Genomic DNA, 18,846 nt, shown 5'->3' on the forward strand with positions numbered 1-18,846 from the left:
CTGACAGCTCAGAGCCTGGAGCTGCTTTGGATTCTGTCTCCCTCGCCCTCTGCCCCTCCCCCACTCATATTCTGTCTCTCAGAAATAAATAACTGTTTAAAAAATAAAAAAAATAATAATAAATAAAAATGAAAGGATAATAATCTTTTTTTGTAATGTTTACCTATTGGAGGAAGAAGCAAATAATATCAATAAGGAGAGAAATTAGCTTATTTTGTTGATTTAACTTAACACCATTTAACATTGTTTAAGAAATCAAGTATCTTTTTAAATACCTAAGAATAAAATGGAAATTAAAACAGATAAACCTAATTGTCTAACCACTTGGTGGCCTAACTACATGGAGACGAACAATCCCAAAATGACTCTTTGTAGTTCATACACTAGACTATGTATCCCTAGTAGGATATAAGCAAAAGACAAAAATAATTGAGAAAAAAATTTGAGCTTTTCTTCCATGGTCATATTTTTGTGGCTAGTGTTTTTATTGTTATTCTGAGATTGTTGTGTGTGTATTTTGGGGTAAATCAAGTGAATAATTATATTGTCACAAATTTTTGACATTGGATAAAGAAGATAGATGAGATTGTTACTAAAATTGATGAGATTAAAGAAAAACCTTCTGGTCCTGAATTTGAATAGAAAGTGTCACTATAAACTGAAAATGATATTTTAAAATTTTCCTGATTTATGGGGTGCCTGGGTGGCCTAGTCGGTTAAGTTTCTGACTTTGGCTCAGGTCATGATCTCCCAGTTTGTGAGATCTTGTAGGGCTCTGTGCTGATGACTTGGAGTTTGGAGCCTGGAGCCTGCCTCAGATTCTGTGTCTCCCTCTTTCTCTGTCCCTTCCCCACTCGTGCTCTGTCTCCCTCTCTCTCGAAAATAAATAAGCATTAAAAAGTTTTTTTGATTTATTCAAATTTTATTTTAAATTTATTAAAAATGTTTAATAGTTATTCAGCTACAATTGATATACAAAGAACTTCACATATTTAATGCATACAATTTGGTGAGTATGAATATGCAAACACCCATGATACCATCACACAATCAAGCTACTTGATGTATCCAATACCTCCCAAAATCTCTCTGTGTCATTTTGGTTTTTGTTGTTCTTTGTTTTGTGGTAAGACCCCTTAATGCAATTTGCCCTATTGGTACAAAGTTTCAGAATGCTAGCTGAATAAATTCTAGAGATTTCTTGTACAACATAGAGCCTACAGTTAATGATATGGTATTGTGCGCTTCAAAAGATTATTTTCTTTTAATGATGCAAACCTATTTCCTAGATCTGTTTACCATAAAGGCCTAGAAGACGTAATTGGTGTAGTAACATGGGATCCTAACATATCTTTAAATGACCATTTCTCATTAAAAGAAACCAGGGATCCTTTGAGAAATGACTGACACTAAGTCTCATGCAGAAGTACTTATAATAAGCCTGCAATATCTCACCATGCTACATATCAAAGATGCTATCGACCACTACTAGGGTCATGTCAAAAAGACACAGGAGCCAATGTGAAGCGATTCCTGCTAGCCATATAAAGGATAATTGAGCATCAATTAAAAAATGAATGCAATCCATTAAAAACATAAATATGCTTAAATCTATGGGTTCTTGATAGCTCACACACACATGCACACAAACTCACACTTGTCACTTTTGAAGGATGCTAAGATACCAAGTATATAACTGCCTTTGATGCTCTACCTCACACTCTCATGAACACACCTCTGCGTGAAGCTTCAAGTGCACTGGAAGGACAAAACCTGTGGGTTTATGTCTCACATTATGTTGAGAGCCACTTTCTCAAGCTTGCAATGTGTTGTTGCTTTCTGCCTCTTGTTCATGCATAGCTCAGAAACTTGAGGGAGTTAACATCCCTTAGGACAGCCTTCCACCAAAGGGTGATTAGAATTAATCGACAAATGCTAAGTACTACTGCCTTCTGTTTTCCTGACACCAATTCTGAGAAGTGGTCTATATTTTCCAGTTGTCCTCAACAATGACCTTGATAGGGTGTCTTGCCTGTCTGTTCTTTTATTTAAAAGAACAGACTCAAGTATACACTCTACCGTCTTATATAATCTGGACCTAAAGAATAATCAAATAGTTGATAAAGGAAGTTTCTCTTTATCGAACTATTCCAACTAATAAAGAAATGGGTAATAGAATTTGAATACTACAGTTTTACCAGTACTAATGATTAATGGATTTTAGAACAAGCCCTGATGGCTGAGAGCACAACAAAAGGAGAAACAAGAAAATGTTAAAATGATATCTGATGGAAACATACACCACCACAGTAAAGAGATCTTGTCAAACAAACAGCTCAATCTGACCAGGAGCTCTGGATCTAATTACCAATCTGCAGAAAATATAAGGGACAGAGGAATATATTTAAGTGACACTGTGACACCACAGAAGTGCAATCACTAAAACCCAAATGTGGGAAACTCTATAGAACTAATGACCTATTTTACCTAATAAACATTTGTAAGAAAAAAGTTAGAAATTAATAGCTCAAAAGAGACTTACTAGACATATTAAGTCCATATATGCTCCTACTTAGATGCTAATACACTTTAAAAAAAAACTATGAAACGAGTGCATGTGATTATTTAATGATATTGAACAATTATTTATCTTTGACATAATAATGATATATTACATTTAATAAAGAGTTATCTTTTAGAAATAGACATTAAAGTATTTACAGATGATTTGATTGGATTTGCTTCAAAATAATCAGGTATGTGAGTGGATGATATGGGATGATAATCAGGTATAAGAGTGGATAAATAAAATAAGATTATTCATGTATTGATAATTGTCGAAGCTCAGCGGAAGGTAATTCAAATTTGTCATATCTATCTCTATACTTTTCTATACATTCATAAATTTCCATACTAAGCATTAAAACTGCATGAATACATGTGTGAATGTATATGTATACAGATTCATATCAATACTAGATGAAATATAAGGAGAAATTGTTATGATACAAACACATTAAACTTCATATATTTTCTTAGGTTTTAACTGATTAAGTAGACAAGTAACTCTTGATAGACTAGTAATATAATTATGAATACTATGAATAATGAAATTGACCTAATAGCTAACATTGCCACATAAAAACCGTATATTCTTTCCTAACAAAACCATGGTAGTTACAATAATTAACCATACAATAGGTCATAAAGGTAACCTTAATTTCAAAAGTAAAATATGTACAAAGCACATCCTATAATCACAAAACAATAAAGTTTAAATGTATTATAAATGGTTGCATAAAAAAATTTAAAACACTATTCCAAATTATTCTTGGATCAATCTATTATAGATCATTTAGATGTCACTAATGGAAATTTCATAAAAAAGAAATAGTATGGACTCTGTCCAAAGCAATGTTCAGGATAGAATCTATGGCTTTAAATTAATAGATTTTTAAAGAAGAAAAAACTAATTATGTGAATTTAGGCTTTCTTTTCCTCTTTTTGTGAATAATAGGATATATCCTTAATTTAAAAATTTTCACTAGGCAATCTTACATATGAATAAAGGTTAAATCAGAATCTTAAAATTAGATTTAGCAGAACAATATAATGAAAATTATACATCAAGAAATTAATGCTAATTTAAATTTGAGAAATTTATTAGCATAATTTATTATAGAAATAGGCAAGTGAGAATCATGAGACCAATTATATAATTTCAGTAAAGGCTAAAATGTCACTTTGTAAAATTGAATATCTCAAAAACAATTCAGTAATTTTATAATCCAGTGATACTCCCATAATAGAATTTATAAAAATATTCTTTCAAGAAGATAGACAAAACCAGGTTTTAATGGTGAAGCATTTTAGATACTTACTAAGATTACAAATCATACAAAGATGCTCTCAGTTATATCTTTTGAATATTTACAAATTTTATATGTACTTTAAAAAGACAAAATGTTGGGGCGCCTGGGTGGCACAGTCGGTTAAGCGTCCGACTTCAGCCAGGTCACGATCTCGCGGTCTGTGAGTTCGAGCCCCGCGTCAGGCTCTGGGCTGATGGCTCAGAGCCTGGAGCCTGTTTCCGATTCTGTGTCTCCCTCTCTCTCTGCCCCTCCCCCGTTCATGCTCTGTCTCTCTCTGTCCCAAAAAAAAAAAAAAAAAAAACAACAAAACAAAACAAAAAGACAAAATGTTATATTAATTCAAGATAGATTGTAAATCTTAGTGTTTAAGATTATGCAATAGATTTTTTTTTAAAAAAAGCAGAAGAGAACATCCTCATGACTTTTTTTTTTAATGTTTATTTTTGAGACAGAGAGAGACAGAGCATGAGCAGGGGAGGGACAGAGAGAGACGGAGACACAGAATCTGAAACAGGCTCCAGGCTCTCAGCTGTCACCACAGAGCCCAACGCGGGGCTCGAACTCACAAACAGTGAGATCATGACCTGAGCCGAAGCTGGACGCTCAACAGACTGAGCCACCCAGGCGTCCCTCCTCATGACTTTTACCACATGTATTAGTGTTCTCCAAAGCAACAGAACCAAGAGGATATATATGTATATATATAGAGAGAGAGATAATTATGTATATGTTTATAGATATACACATACATGTAAAAAATCATGATGAATGAGAAAAACAAAAGGAAATTATATGTCTGATCTCTGTGGAGAAAAAATTTTGTTAAGTATAAGAATAAATAAATAAATAAATAAATAAGTTTTAATAAAACTTTGATATATCTACACAAAAAAAAGTGTTTTGTAAAAATTCCATAAAACTTCAATATTTAAAGCAACATAAAACAGCAAAATCATAACTTGAGAAAAAAATATTTCCAATATATAGGGGACAAATAGTTAATCTTCTACACTAACATTAAGAGAGAAAATGGGCACAACATATGAACATAATTCAAAGAAGAAGAAATATGAGCAGATATTAAACTTGAAGCCATGTTCAGCTTTACTAATAACCAAAAAGTGCTAAACTCTATCTACGAAAATGTTGCTAAAGCCAATGTCAGAGAAATTAATTACCTGTGCTCTCTTTCAGTATTTTTATGGTTTCAGGTTTCACATTTAGGTCTTTAATCCATTTTTAGTTTATTTTTGTGTGTGGTATTAGAAAGTGGTCCAATTTCATTCTTTCACATGCAGCTGTCAAATTTTTCCAGTGCCAGTTATTGAAGAGACTGTCTTTTCCCCATTGTATATTCTTGCCTCTTTTGTCATAGAGTAATTGACTATGTAATCATAGATTTATTTCTGGAGTCTCTATTCTGTTTCATTGATATATGTGTCTACTTTTGGGGCAGTACCATACTGTTTTGATTACTACAGCTTTGTAGTATATATTGAAATCTGGCTTTGTTGTTCTTAAGATTGCTTTGAGGTCTTCTGTGGTTCCATAAAAATTTTAGAATTATTTGTTTTAGTCCTGTTAAAAAAATGCTATTGGCATTTTTCTAGATATGTCTTTTCAGGCAAGGAAAACAAAATCAAAATCAAACTATTGGGACTGCATCAAAATAAAAATCTTTTGCACAATGAAGGAAATCATTAACAAAACAAAAAGACAACCTACTTAATGGGAGAAGATATTTGCAAATGATATATCCATTAAGGGGTTAACATCCAAAAAAATAAAGAACGTATACAACTCAACACCAAAAGAATTAACAGCTCAATTGAACAATGCACAGAGGACCTGAATAGATATTTTTCCAAAGAAGACATACAGACACATGAAAAGATGCTGAACATCACTAATCATCTGGGAAACGTTAAGTCAAAACCACAATGAGATATCATCTTACACCAGGTAGAATGGCTAAAATCAAAATGACAAGAAATAACAAGTGTTGGTGAGGATGTGAAGAGAAAGGAACTTTTATGCACTGTTGGTGGGACTGTAAACTGGTGCAGCCACTATAGAAAACAGGTACAGCGTTTCCTCAAAAAATTAAAAATAGATCCAATAATTCCACTACTGGGTATTTACCCAAAGAAAAGAAAACATTGATTTGAAAAGATATATGCCCCCTATGTTTATTACAGCATTATTTAAAATAGCTGAGATAATGGAAGCAACCCAACTGTCCATTGATAGATGAATAGATAAGGAAGACATAGTATATACATATATGGAAATATTATGCAGCCAAAAAAAACAAAAAAGGATGAGGTCTTGCCATTTGAGGCAACATGGGCAGACCTGGAGAGTATTATGCTAAGTGAAATAATTCATACTGAGAAAGACATGTACCATATGAGTCCACTCATAAGTGGAATCTTAGAAAAGGAAAACAAAACAAAACAAATGGATAAACAAACAAAAAGAATGAGACCTATAAATACAGAGAACAAACTTATGGTTGCCAGAGGCAGAGGAGGGTGGAGAATTGGGCCAAAGGGGTGATGGGGAGAGGGTGACATAGGCCTCCAGTTAAGGAATGAATAAATCTTAGGAATAAAAATCACAGCATAAGGAATACAGTCAATATTATAATGGTGATGTAATGGGACAAATTGTAGCTACACTTGTGGTAAGCATAGTATAAGGTATAAACTTTTCAAATCATGCAGTTGTACACCTGAAACTGATGTAACATTGTGTATCAGTGATACTCAAACAAAAAAATTATAACTAAATAGTTTTAAAAAATAGGGACACCTGGCTGGCTCAGGCAGTAAAGCATGTGACTCTTGATCTAAGGGTTGTGAGTTTGAGCCCATGTTGGGCATAGAGATTACTTAAAAAATAACAATCTTAAAAAAAAAAAGATCTTCTTGAGGGTGGCTAGAATGGGCACTTTTATGTACTTTCTGTGAGAGTGTAATTTGTTAATAAGTATCAAGTATATACATGCCAACTATGAAAATGACAGTGATCTTTATGGAAATTCTATTTATAATACCTGAGTTTGGGAATTACTATAACTTTTTAACAATAAAGGATAAGAATTGACATATGAAGTGTTTGAGTAAGCATGCATTAAAAATAAATTTTGGAATAATATTCAACAGTATAAAGACCTGTTTTCATTCTACTATGAGTGAAAAAAACACAAATTATAAATCTTTGCATATATATAGCCTTCTCTGAATTTTGCAAAAAATTAAAACCAAAAAAAACCCCAAAATATTGACACATACGGACAGAAAAAAATATTGAAGGATATATACTAAAATATTAACTTTCATTTCATTGGAAGTACTTAATGTTAACCTTGTTTTTAATTTTATATGACAGCTATTTTTAATTTTGGAAACAGAAAAAAATTAAAAATTTTACAACAGTAAGTGAAAATTGTGCTCATTTGAAAATTAAGAAATAGAATAAAAATTTAAAAAGTAAGAATATGGAAATCATATAGTATATGAATACATTAATATAAAAGCAGATGAAGCAAAATTTCCTCAAATAGATTAATAAATTCAAGAATTAATTTCTAGAAACATTGAACAAAATAGGTATATATAATCAAATATAACTGAAAGAAATCCAATGAGAAGAGGAAAAATCTAGATATGGATATCTTAAATTAGAGAAGTACCTGGAACATAAAATCCAATCAATAAATGTCTGATGAGTGTGTTGAATGAGAGCTATATACAGCACATGCTTACATACTTGACCATCTCTATTTAAATGGACATTTTTGAAAGAAAAATATAAATGTCAAATTCTCACAATGAAATTGAAAAACAGAAGACAATAACAATAACATAAATTTTAAAACATTTCTAAAATTACTTCCAAAAAATACTCAGTCCAGATATTTGAATCAATTACTTCTTTCAAATTTCCAAAGAATAAATACTTTTCATGATAAACTTCATATGATACTCAAGTTCCTAGGAAAACATGAAGACTTTCTAATGCATTTGTATTAAATTAGCCATAACCTTGACACCAAACCTGGCAGAAAAAACACCCTATCACAGCTGGGTGAGAGAACAGCTGTCTCTTCTATTTTCAGTAAGAATGTTCTCTGTGTACCTACCCCACCTTGTGACACTAACTCCCTGCCCAATAACATTGCATCACTTGGGGTCCCAGCATGTAACAGATGGCACAGCTGGGAACTCGGAACTTGGAAGAGGCTTTCTAATGGAGAAGCTGTTTATTGAGGTGTGGCAGGATTAAGGGAACCAACCTGTGATTTTGAGGTGCATAGTAACTAGCAATTTTAGGAAGCATTTATGGCTCACAAGCCTGAAGGGACAAATGAGGAAAAGGTGCTAGAGCGAAGGTCATGGAAGCGGGTCTGATTGACAGAAACTGTAATTTGGGAGAGATGTAGTCACAAGCAGAACCACAGCAAAACCAAGGAGGAAATGGAGGAGGGAAACAACCAAATCCTTTCCCTTCTCCTGTCTTCCAAACTTTGGTGAGTGCTTTTCATTGTCTCCAAAAGAAGGCTGAAGGCAAAGGAGACCAACTGATAGTGTTGGGCACAGATGAGGACTAAGAATCACAGGGGGGGTGCGGTCAAAGAGAACAACTAGACATTCACCCTGACCACTTCCACCAAACTTCTTTAAGTGCTATGGGTTGATGTGGAGCGGGGGGCAGGAGGAAGGGGAAATGGGTGATGGGCACTGGGGAGGACACTTGCTGGGATGAGCACTGGGTGTTGTATGTAAGTGATGAATCACAGGAATCTACTCTCAAAGCCAAGAGCACACTGTATACACTGTATGTTAGCTAACATGACAATAAATTATATTTTTTTAAAAAGCTGTGGCAAAGAGAAATTGTCTAGGGACTTAGCATGGTAAGTATTTAGTATCAAAGCCTGAATACCTTCCTTGCTCTGAGACATTCTCAGAAACATTCCCCAAACTTTTATTCACTCAATCTGAGCCACTTATCCAGACCTTCTTGCCTCCAGCAACTATGCCACCTCTGAAATACTGATTTCAAGCATTCCACACTCTGAATTGAACTTATGATGTATTATCCCTACCTAAGATGATACAGCCAAACAATTCTTCCAACTAACGAAGTTCTGCAACATCTACCTGCCCCCAACACACACAGACACACACACTCCCTCGCACACAGATTTGCTATTCATCACCATATTTCACCTCACTTGCCTGTTTGCTTATTTATTTGCTTGCTTGTTTGTTTATAGAAGGAGAGAGGAAGAGTGCATGTAGGAGAGGGGCAGAGGGAGAGAGAGAGAGTCTTAGGCAGGCCCCATGCTTAGTGTGGAGCCTGACGTGGAGCCTGATCCCACAACCCAGGGATCATGACCTGAACCAAAATCGAGAGTCAGATGTTCAACCAACTAAACCACCCAGGTGCCCCATCACTTGCCTGTTTTTTCCAGGTTAGAGTCTATAATCCCAGGATTTTAATCCCTCTCTTCAGGTATTAAACTATTCAACTATGTGGCCTCTTGCTTCCTTTGGAGCTCATTGTCAAGAACTGTAAAGTGTCTAATTATTTTTACTACTTGCAAGTTAACAAGCCAACCTGCCACTATTTCATGGATGCTGGCAGAAGACACAACCTCCTGAATCAGAGACAAGAGTTTTATTACTCTGCAGTAGTGGTAGCCAGAGCATCGGCATTTTTCCTCTGGTTCCGAGTCCCAGTTCCCACAGGGTGACACAGCGAGGTTTGGGTGACACCTGTACCTTCAGTGGGCTGTGTTACAGAAGAGGAGCCCTAATCGTACAGAACCTGAATCAGGTGTAATTGGCAGGAAACATGTCCAATATATTAAAGACATTATCTTTATTATGCTGGAGAGTAAGCATGCCAGCCTTTTATTCTGGAGGGAGAGTCTATTATTTCTATTCTCCAAGCCCTTTCACTACACAAATGTCCCTGAAAAGATAGTCAGTGCTTCTGCTCACAATCTGTGCAGAGACACAATAGTGCCATGGAGAATTTCCCAAAAACCTCATCTGTGCCTGTATCCAAGCAGTCAGAGAAACTGCTAAAGATGTCATCCAATTAAACAGATGTTTCCTTCTCTTACCACTCTGTCTTTTTTTTTTTTACTGGATTATATTCATCAGCCTACAAATTCTTCCATTTCTCACTTTAAAAACTCAAGTTCCCCTCCATCTATCACTTAACTTCTCTGCTTTTCTTCAGAGCAAAACTTCCTCAAACAGATAAATTACACTCACTCTATCTGCTTCTTTACCTTTGCTTTATTCTATTGGTCTTTCTGTCCAATATTCATAAGTGACTTTTGTCCAGTAAAACATGTGGCCAAGTTCACAGAGATTTCTCTTACTTCTGATAAAAATACTTAAACATTTTCAAAATAGCCAACATCCTTTCTTCTTGAAAATTCTCTTAACCTGGCTTCTATGAGGTCAGAGATTCACCTTTCTGAATGCTCCTTTTTATATATCCTTTACTGGAGCTTCCTTCTCTGTGTACAGGACTGGTTTCATAAATGTGCAACCTGGGCAGTCATACCAGGCTGCCCATCCACCCCCCTTAGATGGGCCTCCAACTCGGTTTAATGCTCTGTTGTCACCATCTTGAAATTTTCAATAATTTTTGAACAAAGGACTCTGCAATTCTATTTTGCACTGAGCCCCATAAATGACATGGCAAGTCCTATGTTTCCACTCTGAAATATGGTAGTTCCTCAAAACTCTCTTCTCCCTTAACATGCACTTTGTAGGTAATTTCATCTAGTTCTATGGTTTTAAATAACATCTTTTTTAAATTAATACGTTTCTTTATTTTTGAGAGGCAGAGAGACAGAGTGTGGGTGGGGGAGGGGCAGAGAGAGGGAGACACAGAAATCTGAGATGGGCTCCAGGCTCTGAGCTGTCAGCACAGAGCCTGATGCGGGGCTTGAACTCAGGAACCGTGACATCATGACATGAGCCAAAGTCGGATGCTAAACTGACTGAGCCACCCAGGCGCCCCTTAAATACCACCTTTATTCCGGCTACTCCCATAAGTTTTATTGCAGCACAAAATTCTCCACTGAGTTGCTCACGTATGTCATATATCTGCAATTCTATGACTAATACCCATCTCAAATTTTTATGTCCAAATAAAAGTTCTTGATTTCACCTTTGCTGCAAAATTTCCCTCTTTAGGTTCTTATACCTGTAAATGACACTACTGTTCGTCAAATTACTAAAGCCCCAAACCCAGGCACCCTCCTGTAAGTGTCCCTTTTCTCATCCTCCCTACAGCTCATAGTCAAGTCCTGACAATTCTACCTCTAATTTGTATCTGGAGTCTGTTTAAAACCCGATATATCCACTGCTTCCATTATCTGGTCCATGTCATGGCCACTTCTCCTCAGATGCCTATAATAGCTTCCCTTCTTGGATTCTTTTCTCCCCTTTTCTTTCCAGACAATTTATGCTCCCTAGAAAAGCAACATATTTTTTGTTTGTTTGCTTATTTTCTTAAATTTTGCATTTTAACACAATTTAGAATTACAGAAAAATAGCAAAAATTCCATATATCCATATCCAAGATTTCCCAAATGATAAAATTTTACATTTGTTTTATCAATCTCTATCATGTATATATAATATTTAATATGTTACATATGTACATAAATATGCATATATATACAACTTCTATTGATATTTTTTCCTAAATAACATTTGAGAGTAGGTCACAGATCTGATCCCCATTTACCCCTAAAACAGCAGTGTGTATTTTCCTTAAATAAGAATATGTTCTCAGTTAACAATGAAGAAATTAACTGTGATACAAAACTATAATTTAATTTACAGCCCTAATCAAATTTGGCCATTTGTTCTGGTAATAACTTTTATAGAAAACCTTTCTTTTCTGGTCCAGGAACTAAGCCAGGATTCATTTTGCATTCAATTGTCATGTTTCTTTATTTTCTTTAATCCAGAACACTTTGTCTTGCCAAAAAATAAGGAAGTCCTCAAAGAATGATGGAGACATGTTGAAGGATGCAGATGCCAGTTTGAAGAGGCTACTATTTGTCAAATCTGGGACAATTAGAGCATCAAAATAATTCATTATAATAACAGATTATAACCCATTGAATAAAATAAGAATCCATGAGCCCATACTGATAAAAGGAAATAAACCAATAAATAAATAAATGGAGGAAAAGAGAAAGCCCTTCCCTAAGTAGAATGTCAATAGATATGGAAGAAGTAATGGCATTTGCAAATCATGAATGAATAGAGCACTATATGCTTGGTGCTATGCTGGATTCTGAGGATAAACATTTTCCAAAAGCAGACACTGTTGTGTAGATAAGACAATGTCCAAACCTCTGAGGCTTTGCATCTAAGGCCCTTATGGCCCGGACCCCATTGGGTGTCTCCAGTCTGATCTTATATGACCCTCTCATCACTCTCTTTACTACAGCCATGCTCAGCTAATTTCAGTTTCTCTCTTGTCCTGCACTTTCAGACATCCTCCATTTGCACACACCAATCTCTTTAATTTCCTTCTCTGTGCTCCCTCCCATTTGCAGTTTACAACCAAGTGTTACTTCTTTCAGAAACCTTTCCTCACTTTTCCATTACTGCTACAACAAATATCCTTAAAATATGACTTAAACTCTCTTCTCTGTCCTATAACACTATTTTCCCTATATTTTAATTGTTGCTTTATTGTTTTTCCAACCTTCTAGATTGTAAGCTTATTTTTATTAATTGATTTATTTTTAAATGTTTTGTTTATTTTTGAGAGAGAGAGAGAGTGCAAGCAGGGGAGGGGCACAGAGAGGGGGACAGAGGATCCAAAGCAGGCTCTCCACTTATAGCAGTGAACCCAGTGTGGGGCTCGAAGTCACAAACCATGAGATCATGACCTGAGCCAAAGTCACATGCTCAACGAACTGGCGACCCAGGCACCCTGACTCTATTTTTAGAGAAATTTTAGATTTAAAGAAAAATTGAGCAGAAAGTATAGATATTTCCTTGTATTCCCTCACCCCTTTCTTACCCTCAGTTTCCCCTATAATAAACATATTGCATTCATGTGGTACATTTATTATAATTGATGAATCAATATTGATACATTATTTTTAACTAAAGTCCATAGTTTACATTAGGATTCATTCTTTGTGTTGTACAGTTCTATGGGTTTCCTAACTGTATGCTTCTTAAGGATAATGATTTCTAGAGACAATATAATACAAGGTATATCATAGTTCATAAAAATACTTACTTCCTTAATGAATGAATGAATGAATGAATGAATACAAGCAGAGCCAAAATCCAGAGTAAAAGAGAGTCCAAATTCAATGGACATGTGTCACTCTGGGCTTACCCAAATCTTTTGATTACCTGCCCCACATTTTCAAAGTTCCCCCATACTGTGAATCTCAATATAATGAACACCTAATTTCCCACACCTACAGGTCTCTAAGGTGCAAATGTGTGATATGTGCTCAGCCAATCAGATATGCTGGTATAAAACTTTGGCTCAAAAGTAAGCTATGGAAAAAATAAGTGAGGTTCTAACTATTCATTCTGATGGCTGAAGTGGCAGGAGAAGTAGTAAGGGTGTGGGATGGGTTGGAGCAATAGTTCCTGTACCAAACGAGTACTGTGGTCTTCTGGGAACTGACCACCAGCCTATAGGCTGCTCCTCCTACTGTTCCAGCAACTGAGATGTTCTGTACCACTTAATAAATCTCTTTCTCTTTAAGCCGGTTGGAGTGGATTCTGTTGTCTGCAACAAGGAAAGAATATATATCACAAAGGAGAACTATTATGTACAAAATGTTGGTTTAGTTGAAGCAAAGAGTACACTTGATTTAGTCCTCAAAGGGGGAAAGTATTTGGGTTTGATAAAATGTGGGAAAATCGGTCCAGGTGAAGCAAGGACACATAAGTGGGAAAGTGCAAAACACATACAGGGATAATGAGTAGAGTCATTTGGCCAGAATAGCATAGATGAGAAAATGTTAGAGAAGAAAATCAAAAGATTTTTGGACCAGATTTGTAGAGTATCATGTGGCAGAATAAGAATATTCTGAAACAAATAAATCAATTAGTTTACTATGTGTTATCTGGAAAACATCTATTTCTCAATTGCTTAGGATTTCTTTGTTTCCATATCACATAAAGCAGGACGTATGGGGTGCCTGGGTGGTTCAGTCGGTTAAGTATCTGACTTTAGCACAGGACATGATCTCACAGTCCATGGATTCAAGTCCCTCACTGAGCTCTGTGCTGACAACTCAGAGCCTGGAGCCTGCCTCAGATTCTGTGTCTCCCTCTCTCTCTCTCTCTACCCACCTCCCCCACCCCCGCTCACGCTCTGTCTCTTTTTCTCCAAAAATAAATAAACATTAAAAAAAGTTCTAAGGAGAATATAAAGCTTAGCCCATTCCTGGTTTTTGCTATAAATCTAATCTCTATAACTGGCCATATAACAGAACCATAAACTCAGAACTACCAGGACAAATTCAGCCTGCCATATTTTCTTTGGGAAGTACAGTTTCTTTCTAATTAATTTGAATTTGACTGTCTTTAGGATAGATTTGAGCTCTCTGGTGTGGCTTTGTCCCCACCATTCCTATGTTTATATACATGGCCGTATCACATATTTAATTTGGAATTGCAACTATAGCTCTAATTCTGGAGCTACTTGTCTTAATTAAAGTCATCCTGTATGTCAGTTTACCTTTGCTCAGGCAAAAATTGTATGCACAGAACTTAGCGTAGTATCTAGCACAGAGCAGTCATCCAACACATAGTTCTTGACTGAATGGATTTATTTGACTATTGAATAGCCTTTGGGTCTGGATGAACTTCTTTTGAGGCAGCCAGATTTGCATAGGAGATATCAGAGCCTGGATGGTTAAGATGCTTCTAATATATTTGATGGATATTGAATCTAGACATCCCCATCTTTGAAACTTACACTGTATCTTTTTAATTAAAGAAACCTGCCATGAAGTGAGGAAAATAACAAGTAATGTGTCCAAATGTTCTTTGTCTGAAAAGTTGGATTATACATTATCTTACTGAATTTTAGCAAAACCTCTGTTTAGTATGTATTAAAGCATCCATTTTATATTGGATAAATTGAAGTTTGAAGATACTGAGGGATTTTTCTCAGCTCACATAATCACTAAGCAGCCAAATTGGACTTCAAACACAAAAAGGTCTTTGTTTTTTTTCCCCAAGGACAGTTTTGCTCCTCTTGTCTTCTGATAAAGTAGGGCAGATATGTTCAGGCTCTTTGGAAGAGGGTGCATCCTAAGTGTTACCTGACCTGTTGAAATAGACTTGAGCATATGTGGAAAAGCAGATCTATCCAGCCATCCACCCTGCAACTCACCCTTCTATGTGTCCATCACACAGACAAGGTAGATGAGAATCCCTCTCTCAACTTCTACTTCTCTTAGCCTTTATGTTTTTTGACTTCTTTCCTATTTTAAGATTCCAAAGATATTTTTAAGCACTTGTCCCTATACTAGACATGTTTGTATACTAAATATTATGGGGAGGCTTGAGAGAGGGAGCACAGAGTTACTTTCTTCCAGACTCTGTATCTTCTAGGTCTCTGAGCCTCTCATAGAAGAGAGATAATGTAAAAAGAAAATACTGAAAAAAACATAGAAATGTCTTAACTATTTGGTTTTGAATAACTTGCAAGTTTTGAATAACTTGGTTTTGAATAATTTAACCATATTATAGAATAAGCTAGTGTTGCAATAGTTACTTGAAAGCCTGAACCACATACACATTTAGATGTGAATTCAGTCCCACAATTGTCCCTGTCATTAGGGTTTCCTTTTTAGAACACTGTGTTGCCCATTAAGAAATTCCCTTTCATCAACAGGAAAGCAGGAACTCAAAATATGTCCATTAAAAAATATTTGGGACCAGTTTTACTCTGGTAATGCTTTTGTCTTGATTACAATAATATACGTTAAACCGAACCCAGTCAGCGTTTCTGCTCTCAAAGAATTGAGTTGAATTCATCAGCCCTGTTTGAATCTTTTAGCCACATAATTTCTCCTAAACTGGGACACAGGTGGGTGCCTAAACACTTCTTCAGGGCTAATAAATGTTCTTTTAGACCATTCTTATATGCAAGTGGTTTCCATATATTTAGACTACTATCTCAGAAAATAGTAAAAACATTAAGTGCTAGGAATTGGATTCTTAAAAAAAAAATTGGAAGTCCATGCTAGGTTACTTTAAGTATACCTATTGGTAATAGATAAGAGGATACAGAGAACTATTGGGCAGGTGTCTTTCCTAAAATGGAGCTTGTTAAATAAACCACATTCATGACTATTAATTAGGATGATAGAGTTTATAGGTGGCACCTTTTCAGAAATATCTGTGAAGCTTGGCAGGATATTTAGAAAAATCTCATAGAATATTCTTAAAGATGAGATAGAGACTGAAAAAATTTATAGTTGGTAGTACAACTGTTTTCAAGGTATGAACACTGGAGCTTTTTTCTGTCTCTCAACTCAGATGCATTTCACACAGGCAATGTTTGACCAGGATAATTTCTTACTATATCCCAAAAGGCAGATTTACAGCACTTATTATCACAGTTTCGCCTCATCATAAATAAAGAGACAAGATTTGGTCCTTCAAAAACTGTATATATGTAAAACAGACTGTTCTGTCAAAATATCTCTGGTTTATTTTCCTTTTTCACCAAAACATTCTGTCTGGGCCATGCATATATCAATGTGACCTTGCTTCTGCCCTGCTACAGAAGGGTACTCTTGAACCAAAACCTCCAGTATACAGAATGAACCCTGCTTTACTTCCCAGAACTTCACAAGAAGAGCCTTCCATCAAACAGGCTGATCCATCATACAAAGACTTTTTTGATCTTTTTGTTTGTTTGTTTGTTTTTAATTAAACTCTATACCCAACATGAGACTTGAACTCATCACCCTGAGATCAAGAGTCATATGCTCTTTTGACTGAGTCAGTCAGGTGCCCCAAAGACAACTTTTTTCAACCATCTTTTACCGAGTGCTTTCTATAGACAAGGCGCTGTGGTCAGTACTGAACTAACAGGGTTCCATTCAAATCTTCATAACAATCCAAAGGATTAGGTATTATGTCTTCAAAAAGTTTGAAAACACTTGACACAGAGAGATTTAAATTGTTTATACTAGATAACTCAGGAAATAAGGCATAGAGTTTATTAGATGAATGATAAACACAGAAGACTTTTATGCAATGACTTCTGAGAAGAAGAAATTACCCTGTGCATGAGAAACTGTCAGACACCTTCAAGATTCTCCTAAGGAAATGCAAGGATAGAAGCTAAGACAGCAGCACCACAGGAAAATGTTTTAGAGAGGGTTCTTATTGTGTAATCCCCAGTTAGATATGACTTTTTGTGGTCTTGGAATGTTGGTCAAGTTCCAAAGGCCATAAACAATAGGCACCATATCATCTATGTATAACCTGCCAAGAAACTCTGACTCCAATTTTGTGATGCTTGGCCCATTGCTTATCTCCAGGTTATATAAAGAAGATGGGTGGGGTGAATTTGGTTTGAAGCTCTGCAGGGATTATTTCTTTAGAGGAGAGACGCAAGACTGTCGACAGATTTACCGCTGCCCTTGAAAAGCCCTGAGAAGGAGCCCATTTAAAATTTAGTCACAGTTCTTAGAAAAGTCAAAGCCTAAAGGTAGAAGGCTGATCAGGGATACCCAATCTGCACTAAAATGGGCTTTCTGAAGCTGTCTACACTCCAACAGTGAAGCTTCTATGGACTTAACTCCTGCAAACTCCTTAAGGAGTTGTGCTCATCCCAGCTAAGGTGCAGAGCAGTCAACCAGCAGAGCAATTGCCTATGTCAAGGGACCTCCTGGGTGGACTTCTATAGGGGGAGGAAAATAAATCTAAATACCCACAAAACACCAACCAATAAAGAATGTTTAGGTGTCTAATGTCCCAGAGATGCAGCTGTGATGGGAAAAACTGTACCCATCACATACTCCCTGCCTCCATGCTACAGCCCTTGCCCTTCCCCTCTAACCTTGGATGCAGAATTATAAATGGGGAGAAAAAGCAGCCAGGCAGTTTTGGGGAAAGGTGGAGAAGTGGCTAGCCATGCTCTCTCCTGCACTAGCTTGGGTCAAGTCCAGCGTGTGGGTTGGGATGGAGTATAGAAGTGTTAAATTGAAGGAGGTCTGTAGTGATAACATTAGGTTAAATTGGATAGTTTATGGTCTTAAAAATTAAGACTTTTCATGTCACTGTTTAGGATGTGTGCAGAAGCTATGAAATGTGTATAAAACCTAATTCAGTACGAAGGAAAAAACAAGCCATCAGAATGGGTTTGTAGATGCAATGGTGTGGAAAAAGGAAATCATGATAACATGCACCCTTAAAAATTATAACTTCTTTGGGGCACCTGGGTGGCTTAGTCAGTTGAACATCCGACTTCAGCTCAGTTCATGATCTCACAGTTCGTGGTTCAAGCCCCGCATCAGGCTCTGTGCTGACAGCTCAGAGCCTGGAGCCTGCTTCAGATTCTGTGTCTCCTTCTCTCTCTGCCCCTTCCCCACTCAGACTTTGTCTCACTCTGTTTCTCAAAAATAAATAAATATAAAAAGAAATTTAAAAAAATTACAACTTCTTTAAGAAACTGACTAGAATTGAAACAAATCCTTGATCAATTCTTCTTATTCAAGATCTCAGATCTGCTCATAGTTACCTGATCAGTTCCCATATCCACTAGATTTGGTTTTTGAGTCTGCCTTACTCCTTCCCTTATATTTTATATTCTCTTACATTTTCTTGATTTTCAGATTTGGTTTTCTGGCTCCTTCTCTGTCCCTGCTGCTTCCACTACCTGATTCTACTTAACTCAGGATTAAGGTGGAATCCAGAAC

Source organism: Prionailurus bengalensis, chromosome F2 (genome assembly GCF_016509475.1).
Source record: "Prionailurus bengalensis isolate Pbe53 chromosome F2, Fcat_Pben_1.1_paternal_pri, whole genome shotgun sequence".
Classification (NCBI taxonomy): Eukaryota; Metazoa; Chordata; class Mammalia; order Carnivora; family Felidae; genus Prionailurus; species Prionailurus bengalensis.